Source organism: Emydura macquarii, unplaced genomic scaffold, assembly GCF_026122565.2.
Source record: "Emydura macquarii macquarii isolate MOO-44397 ecotype Brisbane River unplaced genomic scaffold, CSIRO-AGI_Emac_v2 contig_2473, whole genome shotgun sequence".
Lineage (NCBI taxonomy): Eukaryota > Metazoa > Chordata > Testudines > Chelidae > Emydura > Emydura macquarii.
In genome coordinates, this window is record NW_027132610.1 from 44483900 (window position 1) to 44507885 (window position 23986).

At 38.8% G+C, this 23986-nt stretch overlaps 1 long non-coding RNA gene across 1 annotated transcript in view; it reads left to right on the forward strand.

Annotated features, from left to right (window-relative positions):
* The first annotated feature begins 3842 nt into the window (after positions 1-3842).
* The window catches only part of LOC137163141 (uncharacterized), a 72463-nt gene continuing 52319 nt past the window's right edge, over positions 3843-23986 (forward strand). The window contains exon 1 of the long non-coding RNA XR_010922638.1: positions 3843-3898. This is a non-coding gene — a long non-coding RNA (uncharacterized lncRNA). The remainder of the gene's footprint in view (positions 3899-23986) is intronic.

A 23986-nucleotide genomic window follows, 5' to 3' on the forward strand; every position in this document is an offset into this window, starting at 1 on the left:
AGATGGTTTCCAAGAATATTTGGAAGTTTTAAAGACTTAAAGAATGATCAAATACAACCCAACACATAAAATTCCTGAATAGGGTTACTTATCTGTCAAGGACAAGGTCCTTAGAATTCAGACCCTCTTTGTTGAAGATAAAGATTCTAAAGAATAATTTATATACAAAAATCAAATATACAGAAGAAAAGAAAGAACTAGAAGGGTTAATATTTACTAATAGAGTTCAGAGAAAAAGTCATTAGACTTTGGGAAACAAATATGCTCTCAGTCTAGCAAAAAAAGATAACATGAGCCAATGTCTAAAAGTTAAGGATAGGCAAATTCAGACTGGAAATAAGGCATACATTTTAAATGCGTTCCTATGGTTAATTACATTCAATTTACCAAGTGTTGTGGTGGATTCTCCATCACTGACAATTTTTAAAATCAAGATTGGATGTTTTCTCTAAAAGGTATGCTCTAGGAACTATTTTTGGGAATGTTCTATGGTCAAATTATACAGGAGGTCAGACTAGAAAGATGATCACAACCATCCCGTCCGACCTTGAATTTATTGATATGAATATATGAAAATTTAGGGATTATTAGGACACAATCTTCCTTTTGCATAAGAAAGGACATTCTATCTGGAATCATATTATTCATAGATCAGATTTAGTTGTATTCCTTCCTGACTGAAAGAGAGAAATATATACAAGTCAGATTTACTGTTTAGCAGATTTAACATTCAATTTTGTCTTGTCGCATTTCCACCTAGTGTATATACACAAGATGACCACACAAACTTTTTTCATGCAGACTCATGTGTGCATTCATTGATGCAGAAGTGCAATCTATATTCACATGAGCAAATTCTCCTCCCAAATATTTGTTCAATGAAGTTAGTCACAATTTTTTTGGAAAGAGTGCACAAAAAAGGATACATACAGATCCAACTTTCATATAACAGTTTTAGTAAATTTTTATTCGTATTTATAATAATAGCCCCAGTCACATCCCATGTTTTGCCCACCTTGTCTAGACTATTTTCAGGTTGTCATCTCCTTTGGTTGTGGGTCACTGATTTTCCAGACCTGGAGTGCTTGTAACAATTTTCCAACATGCTGACATTCTTGCCCAAAGAGGGTGTGTGAGTCTTTTCTTAATTTTGCAATCTCAATCAATTGCAATTTTTGACAGTTTCTTGCACAGGTGAAATGGTCAGAAATCTGGTCTGCCGTGTATGATTCTGAGACTGAGAAAATAAATTTTACAGCCTCCAGTATCTGCTCTGTCCTGCTATCTTATGAAGAATATGGTACTCTCTTGCAACTACTTCTCATTTTTCTTACTTCATAAAGTTGCCCCTTCTAATTTGATTATTCTTCTTTCTTGCATGATGAAAGACATGGATAGTAATGTCAATTCTGTTACATGTATATACAGTGTAATTACAGAGTAGTCTGTATAGCTTTAGGATTTAACAGAAACAAATTAGTATTAATCTATATTGGCTGAACATAAAAACAGTGAAATTCTAACAAATTAATGTAATCACATACAATTTCAATATGGTTGTTTATAGTTAGTCCTTAGAAATAAACCACAATGTGTAGTCTTAAACATAACTTTTTTCCCCTGCAGGAAAAGGCTAAATGCTCTTTGCACTTGTCTAAATGAATAATCACTCCAGCATCTTCACAGCACTTGAAAGCTAAAAAGTATGAATTCAACTTTTTCATATGAAAGAGAGAGTAGGAAATAAACATTCAAAATAATTTTATATAGAGTAATAATTTGGGGAATAATTTTGAAGCATTATCAGCCCACTCAGAACTCAGAGTTCAAATGTTTCATTCCAAACAGAATGTTTTTAAGTTTAAATTCCATGTAATGTTTTTCCTTTTATGATTGCTGATGAGGTTAATTTATGGGGGGGGGGGAGGGAAAGAGTCCCATCTTCACCAACACTTGTGTCTATCAAGCAGATGAACACAGCAGAGCAAGCACTTTCAGAATTACATTCCAGAAGTAAGGGATAAGCAACAATAACACCAAGAACACCAATTAGAAACTAGTGTGGTTAAGTATAATCACTATAGTGGTATGGGAAATGAGACCCAGATTAAACTAGCGGTGTTATTAGACTCTTCTGTTATCCTCCCAACCTTTCTTTTTCAGTTTCTCCCTCTTTGTGATCTGTCTGTAGCATTCAACAGGAATATCCTTGCCCTTCCCACACACCTCTATATACACCTTTAACAAATTGGGGTGGTAAGAAACCAGGATGAACTGTGAGGGAACTGGAATTTCTATTTTACAGGAAATAGCTTTTCATTCTGATTTCTGATTCTGATTTCAGCATTTCCCACAGCTGAGTACTCTTGAGATTCTCATTTGGTGCCTATCTGCATCTTTAGGTTACTATTTATTTTGGAAATGTGTTCCCCATTGCCAGTATATTGCAAAAAAGGTGAGGGTTGTCAGGAATATTTGGGGCTTGATTGAAGTGATTGATTGATTGTGGCATATGCTCACTTTCCAGTCTCATTAAAAATTCCAGTATATGGCTCTGTAGAGAACACATTACAGTACCCAGGGCTTCTCTAAAGTGTCTTTTTGCCCAATAACCCCAATGAGTGCTGAGCAGTGGGTACTACAGCTCCGAGACCTACTGAAGTATGATTATTGATTACTTTCAGGGCAATAACTCATCTGTGCTCCAGATGGAACGTACTCTGCATGGGGCAGGCATCACCAACAGATTACAGGAGCTACTGTGATACATGGACTAGCTGTCTCACATTGCACTGGCCACTTTGGTCATGCTACCTTCAATTAGACTTCCAGCAACCCAGCTCGTGCGGTGGCCTGTGCTTAAGAATCATCAGCAAAACCGGCTATACTATGATTCCTATAGAACAGTGGTCATGTGCCCTAGTACCTCAGAAGATTTGGGGTGTAACTTGTCTTGAGTCTTGCTTCTGCAACTAAAATGATATAGGTAATCATTCCTCCACCAGCAGCTTCACATGGATATTATTGCTACGTCTTGTTCCCCACAGGGCTACCAAGAACTAGAGACCTTACAGTGCTTTACAAATGTTCCCTGTCCTTACCATGTCCAAACTCGTCTTTGCATATGCACCCGCAGAGCACAGTGCAGAAGATTGCAAGATAAAATACATGCTACTATACTTGGTATCTCCATACACATTTTTTCCTTTGCCTTCCCTTTGTAAAGGTTTGGGCTCTACCTTATAGAACCTTCTGCCTACCAGGCAAAGTTTTGCTCTTAGGGAGCCAGTTCACTGGGGTAATTCTGTCTCAGCTCACTTAAAAGGATCCAGGGAAGCAGTTTCCAGCTAGGTAAATTGTTTGTTTTAATCCTTCTTAACAAAAACAAAACAAAAAACAAACCTCACAGTTTCCTCCCTAAAAGTCTCTGTGGACAGAATAGTCTTTTTCCTGAGTCTACCTTCCACCCCAGTACCTTTGGCATCCCAAAATTCATGGCTTTTACTTCAGGCATCCCTTCTGTCCATTCAGTTTCTGGAGCAATCCTCTTCTGCAGCAACTCTAATAATGCTCCACTCCCAGCACAGCTCCTGGCCCCTTCACTTCCTAGAGATTATGGTAATTGCAATCATCTCTTCACCTATCAGTTTCCTGCTGCCTTCTTTTATCAGAATTAGCCAATTAAATTGCAGCTCTTTTTTCCCAGGTGCAATAGGTGAGGCTAATCAGCCAGACAGACATCTGCAGGCCTTTGACCTAGAAGAATGGTATCTGTTATACCTACACAGCCATCTCTCAGAGTTTTCTTAAAATGAAGAGACTTTCAGGTTTCTTACAGACATCAAGCTCCTAAAGTAACATCTCACTGTAACATATGAAGCACAATGGGGACGCTCAGGTAATAAACAGAATAATTATAATGACACCAGCACTAGATCCAGAAGTTTTCAAAGTATTTTGCGATGATGGTGTTATTTGGGTAATTGTCACCAAAGGTGTTGTAATGTAAGCATCATCATCCTCATTTTCCAGATGGGAAAACTAAGGCAAAAATGCAGGGAAAAGGCAAAGTGTTCTTAATTGAGAGCCATTAATGGTCAATCTGTAAGATATCAAGTCATTAGATTAATAAGGGGTGGGGTCAATCTCTTTAATACATGCTTTTCCTTGAGGTAGATGTTGACTGAGTCTTTTAGAGAGCCAATTCTGTTTGACGTTGTTAGAGAAGTAGGTTTTAATTTTAGAATACGCACTCAATCCAGAGATAAGCAAAGTCAACGAGAGTATTTCCTTTCATTTAAATGGCCTTTGGATCAGGCCCCTAGAGTTTGGCAGATAAGTACAATAAGTAAGTTAGAAAAATATTAAAATATTAATTTAACAACAACTCCCATTAACTGTCAGATCCATAAAGGCGTATACCAATTGTGTCAGTTTTGGTGATGTGATTCAGTATTCTGTTTTGTTGTTTATTTAATTCAGAACTGTAGGATTCTTTGAATGTGTTTTATTCATGTGTATTATACTTTGCTTATATGATGAGAACATTACAAAATGCTTTGCTTTCCAAAATACAATACATCAAAACACACTGATTTTTGGAACAGAGAATGTTTTTTCATTATGAACCCTCAAAAGACAGGAAATGTTTTATGCTTTGGATTCATCTTTTAAAATATAATTATTCATATCTCTGGATACTTGTACTATTAGTCTGAAATATATTCTTTAATGGTGTGTTCTCAGTATTTAGAGCTTAGAGATTTCACTACAGGTGGTAGCAGACATGCACATTTATTTAGCCTCTGCTTTCACATGAAAGTCCACTGGGTCCTCTCAAACCACTTTCTCACATCTTAGATATCTGTGGTGTAATGTTGCTCTCATGAAGAGAGAAAGAGACCTTTAATTGAACATATGAAACTTTGGTTAGGTCCCCAAAAGATGCCTCCTTACCTTCAGCTTCTCAAATAGGGGCTAATATTTTATCTGATTTGAAGAGTCTGTCCTTGGGTCAAAGTCAGGGATTGGAAAGAAACTGCAAAGTGTGCAGGCTGCTGATGTAATCTGCATATATTTTTAATGGAAATTAACAGCAATAAATTTTACAGTTTCAAATTATTTAGACAAGTTAATCCAAAAACAAACTGTTCAATTACCCCCACTACTAGTGGGGAATCTATTTAAAGTGATATTTGCAGTCAGAGTCTCAAACAAAAAACAATGCTATTGGGAATACTTTACATCGGTCAGGGGACTTCTAACAACTTTATGGTATAGAAATCATAGAAGGGACCTTGTGAGATCATTTAGTCCAGCCCCTGGAGCAGAGCCAGTACCAAGTTTACATCTGAGTCTAGACTTTCCCTGACAGCTTTTTGTCTAACCTAGTGGTTCTCAACCTATTTACCATTGTGGAACACATATGCAACTCTCTATGTATTACGTGGGCTGCATTCACACAGGATATATATATTTTTTTTCTATCCGTACATCTAAATAAAATAAAATTTTATTAATTATTATTTATTATTATAGCAATACAATTCAAATCACTGTAGTACCTTTCATTTCAACATTGGGAAATGTCTACAATCAGCATTTTAAATTAGCAAAATAAGTCAAAACATTAATTTTTAAAAATAATTAATTTACTGTAAGGTTGGCATAGCGTGGTGTATTGCCACCCTCACTTCTGCGCTGCTGCTGCCAGCGCAGTTGGACTGAGTGCCCGGAAAGTGTGGCTGTGGAGCCTGCCTGAAAAGATGGAGATCCCTGTCTGGTGCAGGTCCCTCCAGCCCCCGAGTCAGCGACTGCTCCTATGTATCTAGTACCTCAGACAGGGACTTTCCCCAATGTAACCAGCCCCCCAGGCAGGGAATTCCCCCCCAAGCCCTCCCCAGACTCCCCCCATTACTGAAACCCCTGGGACAGTCCCCCAGCATCCAGACTCCCTTTAACTCTATGCTAGCACACATGTCTGCCCTGCAGACACAGGGTGCCCTGTCCAGGGCAGAACATGTCCTCCAGGGATTGCCCCCTCCAGCATCCAGTCCCCTTCCCAGCAACTGCCTCCTGCACCCAGCCCCCCACCTAGGGACTGCCCTCCCTAGCACTCAACCCCTCATCCAGGGACTGCCCCAGCCACCAGTATACACAAACAGTCTGTCCCACATGCACCAGCTGCATACTCTCCCCAACCTTCTGCACCCCCTCCCTGCAGCCCTAGCCCCCTGCACCCAATTCTCCCATTTACTGGTCTCCTACTTTGGCTGCATGTAGCTCAGCTGTGTAGACCGCCTGCCACTGCAGTCTCAGTGCTACTGAGCCTGCTCCAGCTGGGACCACTGGACTGGGTTCTATGGGGTGGAAGGTACTGAGCACCCTGGTCTCCTGCTGGGTCCAATCCTGGGCGGGGGAGGAGGGGGGGAGCAGCTTACTTCACTGGGTCCAATATTGCTGAGGGGTGATGCTGTGTTGCCCCATTTTGTAACCTCCCACCAGCTCTGCACTGGGGGCAGGTGCTCCTCCTGCTCCACCCTAGTTACAGCCCTGAGGATGTCACATGGGCAGCAGCTGATTAGGTTGCAAATGGTTCATGGGTTGAGAACCACTGGTCTAACCTGTTCTTAAAAGTCTCCAATAATGGAGATAACACAATTTCCCTTGGAAGCCTATTCCAGTGTTTAACTAGCCTTAAAGTTAGAAAGTTTTTCCTAATATCTACCCTGAATCTTCTTCACTGCAGATTAAGCCCATTACTTTTTCTCTTCAGTGGACATGGAGAACAGTTGATCACTTTCCTCTTAATAACAGCCCTTAAATAGTTGAAGACTGTTATCAGGTCCCCCTTCAGACTTCTTTTCTCAAGATTAAACATGCCCAATTTTTCCATCTTTCCAACTTTTTGTCATAATTTTTTTTTACCATTTTTGTTGCTCTCTTCTGGACTATCTCTAAATGGCCCACCTCTTACTCAGTGTGTGATGCTCAGAATTGGACACAATACTCCAAATGGGGTCTCACCACTGCTGAGTAGAGCAGAACAATTACGTTGGTGTCTTACATAAGACACTCCTGTTAATACACCCCTGGATGATATATCAGCCTTCTTAGCAACAGTATCACATTGTTAACTCATATTCAATTTGTGATCTACTATAACTCCTAGATCTTTTCCAGCAGTATCACTGCTTAGCCTGTTACTCCTCATTTTGTGTTTGTGCATTTGGTTTTTCCTTTCTAAGTGTAGTACTTTGTACTTTTTTATTTAATTTCATATTCTTGATTTCAGACCAAATCTCCAATTTTCAAGGTTGTTTTGAATTCTAGTCCTGTCCTCCAAAGTGCTTGTACTCCCTCTCAGCTGGTGTCAGCTGCAAAATTTATAGGCGTGAACTCCTCTCCATTATCCAAGTCATTAATGAAAATGTTCAATAGTACCTGATCTAGGGTAGACCCTTGCAGAATCCCATTAGATCCCTCCATTTTGACAGTGAACCATTGATAACCACACTTTGAGTATGGTTCAACCAGTTTTGCACCACTGTTTACTAGTTTTATCTAGACCATATTTCCCTAGTTTACTTATTAGAATACCATGTGGGACGGCAACCCACTTCGTCAGATGCATCTGACGTCTTGCATCTCATGAAGTGGGTTGCAGTCCACAAAAGCTTATGCCTGAAGAAATTTGTCTTTAAAGTGCTACAGGACTCTCATTGTTTTTTGCTGTATTAGAGTAATGTGAATAAATTCAAACTTAACATTTAGAGCTGTACAAATAATTTTCAGTGAAATATTTATATGATATCATCTCTTGCTCCATTCATTAAATACCTGCTTATGATTTTCTTAGATTTATTCAAGATTCAGAGTTATTTCCTAAATAACTTCTGTGACCAATTCTTGACTCGCAAATTGTTTACAAGTTATTTGTATCTATCTAATGTTCAAGATTTTAGCTGTGGTGTTCTATTTGATTGCATGTGTAGGTCACATAGGATTTATATCTGCTGTATCATTTGATGAGTACAACTCTTGTATTCAGGTGGCATGTTTCCAAATTTGCTATCTGTGAATATTCATCAATACCCACTTAAAATTCAGGGTTTCCACCAATGTATCTGTCATTTACCTGATAGACTCTTTGCATAAATGAGCAAAAAGCAGATGGAGTAAATGCCAGTGGGATGTGGATTTAGGTGAGGTGAATTCAATTATTTATTAAACAAACAATTTGTGGTAAATGTCTGTAGGTATTCACCCAGCACTAACAATAACATTTTCCCAGAACTCATTGTTTAATCTAGTGAGTAGGGAATTGCATTTTGGAATTAAAGACCATGAGTTTGAATCCTTCTGAGGATAAATATATAAACATCTAGACAAATGAGAAAGATGACCAAAGACAGCAGCAGCCCCCTGACTGTAATTCTATTCTGGAGCTCAGCTAAGGAGAAAAGCAGGCCATATTGTCTGAAGCTTTCTCCTATTCCTTAAAAGAACTATTTACTGGAGAGGGAAGGAAGGAAACCCCTCAGAATTCTGACTACAGGACCTCCCAATACAGTAGTGATAAGAGAAAGAGAATCTCCCAAAGCACTTCTTGAATGTAACAGTGCAATTATAAGCCCCACCCGGCCTGCATCCCTACACATTTGCTTTCTCAGCCATTAGATCTGGCTAGAAGCCCATCCAGTTCCCTGACTGAGGATGTTTTTTTTCAGCTTTGGTCTCGTAACAAATGTGAGATACACACAGTGACAGGAGAGCAGCACAGGACATTTTAGAGGAAGCAGAAAGCTTATTCCTATCAGCTTCCTTCCGAGGAGCTTTAATTGTATTTGTATTTCGATAGATGGTCAGCCTGTACCCTGAAGGGGAGAGCCTGTATTTCATATTTTTTCATATTATATTTTGTGAGTAAACACATAAGTACACCTTTCTTATGGATCTTGAGTTAAAGACACGAAAAACAATGTCTTTGTAACATTCAAAAATTTACAAAGTGTTTATTGTATATCTAAAAGAAATTCCCCACCTATTTGTAGTTTTATGGAATAAAGTTAGAAGAAAAAAATGCAAATAGCTATGATTTGCAAGGCAAGCAGAATATCATAGACAATGTAACTCTTATTAACTGAGTGGAGGGAATGTATTTTAACTATAATTTCTTCTAAAAACAATACATCTATGCAACATCAAAATCCTTCACTAATTTATTAGCATCTCTGTCCACTGGTGTTTGTGAAATTCTGCTATCTTCAATATCGCAGTAGCAATTTCATTGTAAATGAAGAAACAGATTGTTTTTGTGAAAGGAGTCTTAACTACAAATTAGTTACAGCAGGGGGTTCTGTTTTACAACTCATTAAAATCTGCTGAACTCGCTTCCTGGAGTTTTGCCTAAGCTGTTTCTTAGGAATTACACATTTGGAAATTTCTTGTTTGCTATAATAGATACACAAAAGAGTTATAAACCAACAGTGCTGAAAATTATTACAGTGCATTACCTGCTACTTCATGTCACCAACAGCTAAATCTATGCTTATCATTTGTTTAACTGCTATATTTCAAATATATTTGCACCTGTTTCTAATCTCCATAAGATCATTTTACCTTTTTAGTCTTGCTGTGAATGTATAATATTTAAGAGTAACAGGCTAGGCATTCAACGTTGCTATTATTCAGGAGTGAATAAAACTTTCACTGATTGTATTAATTCACCATAAATGCAGTTTTTAAAAATACATTGTATATAAAGAGATTCATAATAATTTCTTGTAATGGACGCAGAGGAGATAAACTGTTTCATCACACTAGGGGCAATTATTAGAGGAGACTTTGCGTAGTGGCTGTAACTATTACCCAGCTACATACTGATTAAGATTTTAATATTAAATATTTTAATTCTGTCTCTGCACTGAACATTATATTTCCAAACTTGACTACTTATTTCAAGGTCAAAATAAACACATAAAAGAAACTTAATAATTTTGAAAATGTCCTAATCTATTTACTACTCTTGCTAGATTGTACCATATATTATATATCCCCTTTTTGCTTCTCCCTATTTATTTCCTGCTACTATATTGATACTTTTGTAAATTGACTTCTAGAAGTAGGGGAAAAATACACTAAATGCTATAGAAAATGTGCACAAATAGACATTGGGAAGGAACAATTATAGACAAAGAACCATCATGAAATTCTCAGTAGGCATGCTTTTTTAAAGATTTTATGAAATTAGGCATGTTTGACTCTAGCAATATATTAAGTTAGCAAATATTTAACAATATTCACAGATATTTAAAATGTTGGCTAGATTGCTGAAGTTATATTTTCTTTGTAGTATAGAAAAGTTGGTCATCAAAACTAGTTTTATTGGTTTTGAGTAATTTTTCTCTGTTTACTTTTCCTCTCAATTCTCTGTCTTGTTCTTTGAAATTTTATTTCACCCTTTGTTTTTGTTCTGTCATCTTGATTTTACTGAGCATTGCATAATACTTCTTTTTCCTTTCTTTTTCTTCAATGATGTTGGCCAGGTGTTATGCTATATTTCTTGTTCTTCACTTTTAATGGCTGATTTTGTTTTTCCTCATACTCATTTAGGGTTCACCCCCATTACCTATTTTATCTGCCCTGTTTCTGTCAGCCATTCAAGAGTGACGAACTCACTACTATGCTTGGCTTAATCCAAAAGCCAATCAAAGAAAGGTTCATAGGTTCCCCCTTTTCCCTGGAACTCAATCCTGCAAAGCGCTGAGATCTCTGGCCCCACTCCAGAAAAGCACTTCAGTACATGATTAACTTTAAGCATATGTGTAGTCTCATTAACTTCAATGTATCTTGCAGGATCAAGCTTCTGGTTACAATAAATACAGTTCCTTTTCTACATGCACAACATTGCTTGTCAGGAAGATCTGATGTGTAGACCCATCCATCCTGTCCTCACCACCACACTCTCAGTTTATGGAAGATGATCTGTAATCAGCCTACTAACACTTGAGTTGAAATATGTCACCTTTGAATCTGCAGCTCATCCATTCTCCACTGACAAAAGAAGTCTGAGTCCCTATGTCACTCCCAGGGCAGTCTACTATATCAAATTATTCAAAGTCATTTTCTAAATTTTCTGCCCTGGCTTTAATTTATATGGGTTTTTGTAGCCCAGGAATTTTGCTTTGAGTTTCTGGTTCAAATGAATTTTTCACTTCAAAGCAAAACTCAATCAACCAAGCTGCATTTCCCCAGCTTTAATGTCATCAGCAAGTGAAACTGCAGGCAGGTATTTGTGTGCATTGATGCAAATCCATGTTAGACTCAGGTGTTTTTGAAAGTTTTGTGTCCGTTATAAACTCTGTTGATGAGTTGTGTGTTTGTAAAGAAATCTCAAATCTCAGGAAATAGCCAGGATCTTTGGTTTGTAGCAAACAGTACAACAGCTCTACATTTAATAACTGTTAATATACTGAAAATGTGATAAATAATTGAAGCTTGTGCTCTATGTGCCAATAATTTTTTTTTTCTTTAGGGGCTGGTTTGGGGCTGGAGGTAATTTATGTCACTGAATTTTGAGATTGGTCCTTCCCACATTCCTCCAAACCCTTCCCCCATTTTAATTATTTTAACTCAAAATTCAAAAATGCTTTTTCCATCAGATAATTTCTCCAATTCCTCTAAATTCATGCCATAGGCTATATTTTCAGCAGGTGTAAAGAAGTGTAGATACATAATATAATTTTATTTTGATCTATATGTCCAAGTAGATACTTTAATTCTAATCTTTAATGAGGACTATTTCATATGGGCACTGTTTTCTTTTTTGTATACATTTGCCTGTTATGAAATGATTCATTCCAGTTTATCTTTAAGAGGTATACACAGTGTTTGTGGATTATAGGTCTTCTAGGGATTTCTCAAGAAAGTTCAAGAGTAATTCAGTCTTCATAAGAAATATTGCCATTCTGAACTTCGGCATTTAACATCTTCTGACAGCAAAGTTCTATTTATCTGAGAAAGATAGGATGATGGATTTTGCTATAGGCTTAATTGTCAACATTCAACTATTTTAAAGTGGGTCTATGTGTTTTTATCATTCCAATTTATGTTTTTTACTCTTCCATGAGAAATTCAAGATGGCTTTTTCTACACTATTGGAATAGGAATTATATAGACATAGTTTTGAATAGATAGTTGTTTCTATTGAATAGATACTATCTATTGAAGGAACTAGTTAAACAAGAAGATCAAGATACTAATATTATATCTTTCATAGATGCCTGGCTGGTGTGTCTTGCTCATATGTCATGGGTCAAATTGATTGCCAAATTTGGCACTGGGAATTTAATTTTCCTTAAATCAGATTGGCAGGGAACTTGGGGTTTATTGCCTTCCTCTGGAGCATGGGCCATGGATTTCATACTGGGATCATCTGTGTATATCTCCCTTAATCAACTTCCTGCCACTGCATGGGCCTCAGGACTCAGTCTTTTCTGTTTTTTACCTGTGACACATAACAGTTTAGTGTTCTCAGACATAAATGCTTTTGTCTAGCTCAATGTAGGGGTCTCTGGGTGACATTTACTGTCCTGTGACATACAGGAGGTCAGACAGATGATTTACTGGTTCCTTCTGGCTTTAAATGCTCTGAAACTATAGCTCATGCCAATTAGGAAAGTAATGGAAAAACTAGAAATATGTTTATTTTAAGAAACTAAAGATCACTTAGACTTGGAACCTTCTCTGTTTTAGAAGCCAAGAACGTGTTTTACAGAGTTGAGAAGGATTATTTAGGTTTTGCCTTTAATATATTTTACTTCCATACATAGGTGAAATGGTATAATAAAAGTTGAGTAGAATCCTCACTTTTTCTTTCCCCACCTCCACACATCCATCCCAACAGGTGTCCCACACACATACTTCCACTTTTATCCTCTCTTTGACTTCCTCACACACATATACCTAATGTTGCAGAGTAGCGCACCAGCTCACCATTCTGGGTCATCCTTCCCATATACAGACTGCTTCTATGGCTCATACAGACATACACACATATGCACTGACTGTTCCTGGCACCCATACACACCATTCTCGTAGTCATCCTTCTTCCAAAATCACACAGGCACTCCATTCAAATCCCACTCACATTACCAAATACCCATCATCTTGGGGGGTACCTGTGGACTCACAGCTACTACTACCAAGGGCCTATGCACATTCATAACATATGGATCCTTCTTGGAGATTCCTCCATATACTTTTACTCCACAAAATGGAGGTGGTGATGCCTATGGTGATATTCATACGTATCCTGTGTCCACAGGAAGTGGTAAAGATTGAGGCAAGATCTTCATTTTCGCTCCTGTGAGGACTGAAGGAGGGTGGAACCACATAGGTTCTTCTTTCCCTTTTCTCAGTATCCAGTCTTCATTCCCCCTCTCAAGAGGCCCTGTGGAGGGAAAGGTACGATGATCAGAGAGCATGGAAGCAATGAGGATCTTCACTTCCCTCTTCCTGAATGAGGGTAAAGGGTAGGAGAATCTGGTTAAGCTAATGGGAATCAGGTGTCTCCTGCTGGAAGTTTTCTTTGCCCTTGTGGATGTTCACTGAGTTCATCTATATGTGCAGTGCCTGGCTGGAAATGAGAAACTATCTAAAAAGATACCTTGCCTGAGTCTTTTTTTTTTTTTTTTTCTGAGGAGGGGAAGGGGCAGAGGAAGGGAGATAATCAATGGAAACAAAAATTGAAACAGGAAGTATCTCTCTCTTATCCCTGTCCTGGGTATTTGACCTTATGTTCAACAGAAGATTAGCTGAGTAAGGACAGCTTTTGGAATCCAGAGACATAAATGAGCTTTCCTTCTATATAGCAAGTTCAACTCCCATTTATTTGTTCCTAAATTGTTTGTTTCATCTCATATCTATTTTCATATTGCTTCTTTGTACCTTTAAGTGATATTCCCCTCATGTAGGCATCACAGAAATCTCAAATCTCTTTATTTGCACCAACCCCTCATTTTATTTATATAGATGCATTTTAAATGCCTTTTGCAAGATAATGATCAACCAGCAAAGAACTTTTAATCCCCAGATGCAGAAAAGAGCTATTTGTTCAAGCTTCAATTTCATTACGTTGATTTTCATTGCCCTTTTAACAGGGGAATGTTCAGTAAGTGCTAAGACAGAGCTTGGTGAAATGTTTGTGAACCCTTTATGATTCCTGAAAGCTAACCCTGGAGTTATCCACCTCACCTTGTTCGTATTGATGAAATTGCTTTACGCTTTTCATTATGGCCACTGAAAGTGCACTGCAACTCTACAGACTCTGAATATTTGTTTTTGTGATTGAATGAAGTGCTCCTCAAAAGGAAGGACTGGTAGCTCTGAGGAGAGCCAGTCATTCAGGCTCTGTGAAAGCTTCCTCCCACAACCATTTCAGGGCCTGACCTGTAGCCTCTCTGATATTTTACTCCTGGGCTTTCTTGAACAGCATCTGACAATCATGTTGAATTATTTTCAGATTGTTCAGTGGTTTTCTGAATTGGGGGAAGGAGGGATATGAGACAGCCACAAAATTACATTTCACTTGCAACCCCACCACTATCTATTCCAATTATATCAATTAAATTAATTTATTGACCTCCATCAGTGTGCTAAGTAGTTTACAACCCAAACCAGTAAGAAATGTGTTAGGTTTCAAATAAAAGCTATGATTGTACTAATCTACTCTGATTCAGAATATTTGAAACTGTCAAAGATTCCATAAGCTTCAATAGGTGATATAATTAGTTCATAGATTCATTTATTTACATGCTGGCATGACTTTGCAATACGATAATTCCTATTCAAAACTTCGGACACTTTTGACAATCTCTTAGAAACACATTAATAAATCAACAGACCTAACAATTGCCATCAGATCAAAAACTCTGGCAACAACATAAACTCATAGACTTTAGGACCAGAAGGGACCATCATGATCCAGTCTGACATCCTGCATGTAGCAGGCAACAGAACCTTACCCACCCGCTGCTGTAATAGACCCATAACCTCAGGCTGAGTTACTGAAGTCCTCAACTCATGGTTTAAATACTTCCAAGTTACAGAGACTCCACTATCTATACTAGTTTAAACCTGCCAGTGACCCGTGCCCCATGCTGCAGACTAAGGAAAAAAACACCAGGTCTCTACCAATCTGACCTGGGGAAAATTCCTTCCTGACCTCAAATATGATGATCAGTTGGAGCCTGAGCATGTGGGCAAGACTCAGCAACCGGACACACAGGAAAGAATTCTCTCTAGTAATTCAGAACCCTCCCATCTAGTGTGCCATCACTGGCTGTTTGAGATATTTGCTACTAGCAGTCATAGATTGACTACGTGCCATTATAGGCAGCCTCGTCATACCCTCCACACCATATACTTAACAAGCTCAATCTTGATACAACATTTAGCCCCCATTCCAAGAGCCGCACAGACATCACTACCCAACCTCACCTGACACCCATCTCTTTATGGATGAAAAAGGATAGGTAGGGCTTATAGAATGCACTGAAGGTTAAGGTCATCAAGCAGTTGCTGACCAAGGCAGGAAGTGATTTCCAATGGTGCAGTGCCCTATAGGTCAACATCCTGCCTGCAACCTCATCTCTTATGCCAGTAGAATGCCTCTTCTGACTGTAACTGTGGTAGAGTCTCAGAGGGAGGTACCTTAATTTAACAGGTATTGATGAGCACCAAGGCACAGAATGTTTCAATATTTATGAAGATTTCTAAGGGTGCCATCTGCAATGCTAGTAGACAGATGAGACAGACTGAGAAAAGCTATTACACTGTGTCATTTGTGGTCATAATCAGCTACTGGTAAATGACATTGTGATTAAAATCTTCAGTGTTATATTAAGAGGCCAACTATATTGATAAAGGATTGCTATGTTGTGTTACAATAAGGAATTTACACCTAAAGTGTGTAATTGAGGGCAGAATGCTTAGAAATCAGACAGATTAAAATTGAGAACAAACACTTTCTCATTGTACTCCATTTTTATTCTGTCTTGAAGTTCTGTTCATGTTTCTGATACTGTTTCTTATTAAGAGTACAGAATTAGAGGGTTTTAAATAAATATCTGGTCAATATTTTCCTTCCAAAAATTATAACATGCAGTCTCCCACTTTAATGAGTTTTATCCATATGTTTTCTTGGTGTATGCTTTTATTTTGTTAGTCTGAAGTTTTCCGGACAGTGTTTAAAAATCTGGTTTTATTGTTCTAAATTAAATAACCCTCCTCAGTTGTTTTTTTTTTTAAATAAAACAACTCAGTAAACCCAAAACTTGCTGAAATCCATGGCAGATCCTTTGCCTAAGGTGATATTAGGGTTTCTTTAACTAATCAGTACTTACCTGCATGCTGGCAACCTAAATTTAGGCAATTATGTTTTTTTCTTTGCAATGTACAGCACATATATAATCTCATTTGCTTTGCTTTAATTTGTGCTTCAGCACAATAGGCCCAAATGATTCAAATCTGATCTGAATTTCAACTCTAGAGATCAGTATAGGTGTTCTGAATGTATTGATTCTCAGTAACATGACAGAAGTCATTCATGTAGCATTTCCTACAGATTTTGATCTTTTTAATTTCCAGAAGTGTTCAGGGTGTAACTCCATAAGGAGAGGTAAACACATAACCTATACTGTAGCTAGGATGGGCTGATAGCTGTTCTGGAAATTGCTATCCTCATTTGAGGATAGGCAGCTGATGTTTATAAGTCATTTTCCACAATGCCAAATAATCAAGATATTAGCATGTGATGTCATATCTGGAAATATCAGTTGAAAGGTTGATGCACCTAGCAATGATGGAAGATGGTAATTAGACAACATATCTGAATGTGGCAACCAACAACACTCTGTTATGAATTATCTATTTGTATTGCAGTAACACCTGGTCAGAGCCCTACTGTTTTAGGCACAGTCAAACATCTAGGAAATTACTATTACAGACCCAAAGAGATGTGTGAGATAAACAGGTGGGCAGGAGGGCAACAATAATAGAATTTTTTAGGACAGAGTGGCTAGGTGCACAAATCAAATGTACATTTAAACCAGTGAGTAGCAGTAATCATAGTAATCCCAATTTGCCACCTGTTTAGCTATGATCAGATTACAATTTCCTATAACTTTATGGCAATGGCAAGTTTTTATTGGAAAATGAAAGAGGATGAGGTGATGACTTTACAGATATTGCTGGGAGGATTTTTCCATCATGTATGGTGCAGTGTGAAAGGAATAGCAAAGGTGCTTATGTTTAGGAGTAATCCATACCCTAATTAACCAGCTTGTTCATATTTCACTGGAATGTAACTCCTCTTCCCCTTTCTCCTTGCCCTTCCCCTTTTCTTCTCTGTCTTTTCTATGAATTAATTTAGTGATCATGAATGTGGGATTAATAATTCTGATTTTGAGCTATGAAACTTTGCATAATTCTAACAGGCCCAGTGCAGATTTAACTGTGTAACAATAAAGTCCACCTGAGCTGAGTCTTGGCTCTGAGATTTGATGTATTTATGAAACTCTGCCCATGTTCACAAAGTCAATGAATATGGGCAGAGGTTTTTCACATACAGCTAGAAAGTGGTCACTGCCTCTGTTGGTGTCCCAATGCTGTAAATCTGAAATGACTCAGTGGTTTCAGTGACGTTAATTTGGATTTAAACTAGTGAGATATGTGTGTGTGTGTGTGTGTAAGCGTGCAAATATTATGCACACAACAGACTTCTGTTTCTGTGAATTTTAATTGAAGTAGCTGGAATTCAAGGAATTCATCCCTATAATCAACTAAAAAAACAGTGAGATTATATATACTCACACTTATAAACATTACCAATACTACTACAAGTGTATTCTTTCTATGTCGTGAATTGATCCCAACAACAGACTATGAAAATGGTGTGGCTTTTGTATATACTTTACTTCTCTTGTATTATAAATAGCATAACATGTCTACATGTCTCTTGCAGCATTATTTTTCTTTGGTAAATATGAAATTAAAAAACCTAGCTGAGGAATTTGTCAGGAGGTTGGTGGTCTGGTGGCAATAAATTAAAATATACAGAAGTTTTCAAAATGAATTACAAAAGAAAGAAAGAGGCAGATGATATTCCCACCCCCCACCCCCTTCATCTAGTACAAGTACAATATATACTAGTGTGGTTTTTGCAAACCAGCAGTGTGTAAAATTGCTTTGTGCTGATGTATTTAATGTAATGAAACAAGCTCAGTATTTTTATAATTGATCATTGAGATGAATGCTTTATCTCTTTATCAACTTCAAGTAAAATTTACTGTTAGAAATAGAAGTCTGTTGTATTTAATGTAGAAGGAAATCTTATTGAGAATGAAAATTTTAAAGTAGGAAGTTTCTGAGAAAATCTATATATATACATTCAGTGTATTCATCTTCTAATTCCCAGAAATGTCAAATATCTGTAGTTATGTTCAAGCCTTATTATCCCTTATATACATCAAATTACACAAACATTTGCTTTTGTTACACGTGGATAAGAACATATTTCTACTAGTATTTTATTTAGAATCTCTTTGAGCCATTATATGGTAGTAGATGCAGAACAATATATTTTCTCATACTGTGAAGACCATAATTCCACAAATGATAAATTGTAGCTCCTGAGAAAAAGTTTAGGTAGTCAGGGCATAGCAGTAATATTTCATTTGCTTGTAGCATATATATTATAAGGTGCTGGTGCTAATAGCCAGTATGATAAAAATAGCCCGGAATTAGTTGATTGAACTGATGATACCTTTTACTGGATTGATAAAAAGCATTAAAGAGAAGAAATTAGCTTTTCAAGCAAGTTCTAAAAGGACTGAGTTGAACTCTGTTGGATTCAATCACACCATATCAGTTTATCTCAAACAAAAGCCATCATGAAGTGATCTATTAGGACACAACATGATCTGACTTGGTGTTTTACAACATCTCAGAAATGGGGTTTTAAGAAGCACTTTTATTCATGTTAAGTACTCACTATCATGAAGTCTTATCAAGCTAAACTGGTCAAACACTAAAATATATATTCATTAATAGTTCACAAGCACATAAACTGCAATGTAGAAAAATCATTGTATATTAAAAACAAATGTAGTTCTTTGCAATTGTACAGGATCTGAGAAGGTGGGGGGAAAACCAAACGAACAAAAATGTATCCCCTTTAAGAAGGCCTCCAAACTGACATTGGCTCAGCTGGCAGAGTTCCTAGTTCTCTTATTGTTCTAGGAAGCAGGTAGGCTTTTCCCTTTTCCATAGGCACCAGGTCAGGGAAAGAGCAACCTAACCAAGGGCTTGCCTACCCAGGATGTTTAATCTGCAGCTCTTGTGCTGCATGTCAGGTAGTGCATAGTATGCAAGCTGCAGTAATAGTGTGCACATGGGGTGGTGTGCTTTCTGTGAATGCACAGCATTGTGTACACATAGTAGCAATTTGCTGCACACTGAGGGTGTGGCATTCTGAGGGTATCCCAACCTGTTTTGCTTCACTGTTTTTATTAAATCCCATGATTCATCTGTCTCCACCCTATTCTTCCTTTAAGGGTGGGCTAGTGCCATTTTCAAATTGCTGCTGGCCAGCATGGACCCAACAATGAGCCATGCTGCTATACTGGCAATCTTGAATATGCAGAGATTGCTTGAACTGTATTTCAGCATACAAAGCCAGAGGAATTAGTCTTGGGACTTTGTCTGCCACATCACTCAGCAGTTGTGGCAGCAGTAGCAGTTCCTCCAGTAGCAGAAAAGTCTTCTGCAGTGATGGAACCAAGATACAGACATGGAAGAAGAGGAAGATGCTGAACTGATAGTAGCTGACTGGTCCTGGAGCAGCTTCATAGCATGAAGCATACTTTCTGAGCTCAGGAAATCAGCACATATTGGTGGAAAAGAATCGTTCTGCAGACCTGGGATGACAAGCAGTGGTGAGAGAATTTCAGGATGGGGAAGTCTACCTTTTGGAGATATATGTTGTACTAACCCTGGCGCTAGAGCATCAACATACCAACAAGCAGTGCCCCATGCCCCTGAACTAGCAGGTCACAACTGCCATTTGGAAGCTGACCCCCCTCCCCCCTCCCCCGAATGCTATGGGTCCATTGCAAACAATTTAGCTTGGGGATATCTACCGGGAGAGAGGGGGTCATTGTCTTGCAGAGGTGTGAAGCCATAGAAAAGATAGTGTTGCAAGGGGGGTACGAAGCTTGGTGATGGTCAGGAGATTACTGATGGCTTTGCATGCGTGAGATTACCAAAGAGTATTGGGGCAATTGATGGGATCTATATGCATATTATTCCTTCCACCCCAATCAGGCTTCAGAATTTATAAAAAAACAAAAAAGAAGTATTTTTCTCAGGATAATTCAAGGTCTTGTCATCCACCGGACATAAATGCTGGGTTGTCTGGAAGGTTGCATGATGCTAGGATCTTTCAGAACTCAGCTTAATGGGGAATGAACGTTTTGCCTCCAGAAACACATCAGTAGTGTGGACATTGGTCTGGTTATTCTGGGAGACTTGGTTAATGAAGCCATTCAGGGGCCGCTTGGACAGTAGCTGCAGAATGGTATTGGAGGGTGCACTTGGCCATTTGAAGGGAGATGATACTGTTTGGTATATTTTTTAATGCTGCTTCTAACCTATTCCACAAAGGTTATAGCAGAGTGCTGTCTTTTGCCAATATTTATAAGAATAAAAGAGAAAGCCTTAGTGAAGGATGGGAGAATGAGGTGAATAGACTTTCTCAGTGGTTTGAGCAGCCAGCAAGGTGTCCAATGAAAAACACAAACAGCTAGAGTAATATTGTCAGGGATACCTAAAGCTCTTTTTTTAAATTTTAAGTCAGGCCTGAAACTGTGCAGATGTATATCTAGCTGTTAACCCATGAAAGGTGGGGACAGAGAGGGACAGATGGAAGATTTTGTTCAATTCAGTGGGCAGTGGAAGTTCAACATTGTGGCAGTCCTTATTATACCTTTTGTCTTTACCTACGGGTCTGTAAAACCTTATGAATTGTGCAAAGTTTATTATTTCATTTGTAAAATGAACTGTCAGCTCTTTATGAATAAAATTATAAGAGGTTTTATTATTAAACAATCTATTATGTAACAAACAGAACAAACCTTCAACTAAAACAAAAATGAAACGATGGCTTTTAATTATGAAACTATATTAAAACAATCTATTAGCTAGTACAAAGAACTCTTCCTGTAAACCATCAATGAAACAAAACAGTAAAGTGCATCAGTCCAGGGTTGGAGGTGTGGCTTAAAGTTACAGACAAGTATATTTCTTGGCTCTGCTTCTTCTGATTAGTAGGACTTCTGGCATGGAGTCCCAAGGCTCAAAGTATCCAGGGATGATAGAGGGCTCAAATGAGCTGGGGTGTCAGCTGCCACTGTTTTCGGTGCTCTGTCCTAGGGTCTGGGAGGGGAATGGCCTCTGGGCACAGTGTTGTATTGCTACAGTGGGCATGAATTCTTGATGTCCTCAGTAGTCTGTATTGTCCAGATGCCATTAACATAGCCTGAGTGTTGGTTTGCAGTGCTGCATTGTCTGCTGCCCTATTGTAACATGTCCTCCAACAGGGCATTTTGGCTCTGTATTGCTCTGTATCTTCCTGTCTTTTTCTATACTATCTTTGACCATGGCAGTGCTTTCCCTGCCATCTGCCACACAGTCCTTTGCCACTGCAGTGATTTTCCTGAAAATCTCCTTTCAGATTCCCTTACGGACCTAGATACTGCTTCTATCTCTCTGCATTTTGGGGTGTGTATAGTCTGGACTCTGTAATAATATCTGTGAATGATTCACCATAAGATTTCTGTTTTCTTCAGATTTGCCAATCTCTCAGTCACTACTGTAGCTCCATTTCTTGAGGGTCTGGCCAGTGCAGTGCCATAGTCTTGGGGGAACCTTGATGTGGGTGCACTGGGACTTTTGTCTTTGCAACATATGCTGTTTGCCTTTGCTATTGTGCCTGGAGCCAACAGGGTGAAGGAGGTTGGGAATTATGTTCCTGATCTGGCTTTGCAGTTTTGCTATGCCTTGAAGGTGCTGTGTTAGAAAAATCCTTGGAGTTACTTGGGGCCTAGAGATCATCAATAACAAGATCCTTGACCGAACCAGCCTACAATCCATGCAGCCTACGCAGGACATTCACAGGCTTTACTGGCAGGGATATCAAGATCATCTGTCAAAGGCTGTGCTCTATGGCCAACTTAAGAACTATCCACAACACAGAGGAAGACCAAAGCTCCAATACAGTGACAAGGTCAAGCAAGGCCTCAAGAAATTCAGCATTCCCACTAACAACTGAGAAAATCCTGCCCACCATTGTTCAGTTTGGAGAAGCCCCTTAAAATTGGTGCAGTCACTGCAGAGAGCCACCAGAGAGCCTAGGTTGAGGCCCACAGGTGAGCCAGGAAGCAGAGTATTCCTTCAACTTACATGTAGCGAGTGAACCTATATACACTGTGGAAAGGTTTGCCGCTCGTGCATCGGGATCTTTTTCCATACCGTTGCTAAGCACCACTCATGGACTGACTTTTTTTTAATCTGTCAAGCCATGGAGGTTCTTATATGGTATCAGGGGGGTGAGCAGGCTGAATCGTGGGGTGAGCTGGAGAGTAATTGTCTGTACATCCCCTTTAGGCTGTCCTGACTCTGGATGACATTACACTGAGAAAGGTGTCTAGGAGGTAGAGAATGGCCTTATTCAAAAAGGCGAAGGGCAGACTAGTGAGATATTCTGTGAAGTTTTTCACCAAGATAGTTCCCCCAGAAACGCTGCAGGAGTGGAAGGGAATCATGAACTACTCTGGAGAGGGGAAGGGAAATGGTCATGCAGCTATTCCTCATAATCTTCAAACAAAAACGGAAAAATTTCTTAGCCTTTATGTTTTGCTTTATCTCCCCTGCAGACGTGTTGAAAGTTCAGAATACAATTGATAGGTTTCTGCAATGATTGCCTGAAGCATTCATTGTTACTAGTCTGTAAGAATGCATGTTACAGGCATTTAGGAGGGAGCTATACCACATTGTAGCTTTACGGGTGTGCAGTGTCAAAGTCTACCTCATGTAAAGTGAGAGCACTAAACAAACTTATTTTCCTGTAATCACTACCTCAATAACTTTTGCATTCACACAGAAGAATATTTTCCTCATTTGAATTAGCCATGGGGGGATAGAATCTGTGGCTACACCAGGGTGCTGGACACCATTTTGAGCTGGCAAACAGTGTTGGGACAAGGGCACTTGCAACATGCAGAACACTGGAGGGAAAGGAAAATAGGTACATGGGTACATGCTTTCCATGGAGTGGCCCTGAAAATGGTTGGTAAAATCAGGGCTTTAGCATGAGAAGGAAGTTGATTGGCCGGCCTAAATAACCTCCATTTTGGAAAGGTGTACAGGGAGGTACAAACGGACAGCATAGGTGGAGGAAGTAAAGGAGGGAGAGATCTCAGCCTCAGAAAGAATTCTAGCTGACATGTGTCTACAATTGCTGCAGCCAAGGGTCATCTGGAACAGAATTTAGCATGGCAGTGTAGTATAATAAAATAATTAAAACTTAAATGGTAATTTTTTAAAACAGCCTTACATGCCAAGATTCCCTCCATAGGATCAGCCTCCTTGGTCGCAGTCTGGGTTGTTGCCTGGGAATTGGGTTTGGATGCTACAGGCCAGGATTTGAGCCTACCTTCCTCATGGCCATTATCAGGATCCTGAGACCCAAAGAGATTCTTGATTTCTGGTGAGATTTCTTCACTGGCCTCCCCATGCTCATCCTTCAGTGAATCTTGATGGTCATCTCCGTGGGCGGAGTGAGCTCCACAAGATTCCTGGGGTTGGTGATCATGTAGTGATGTAAAATCCTGTATAGCTCCTGAAAATATGGACAGGTTACATGTCC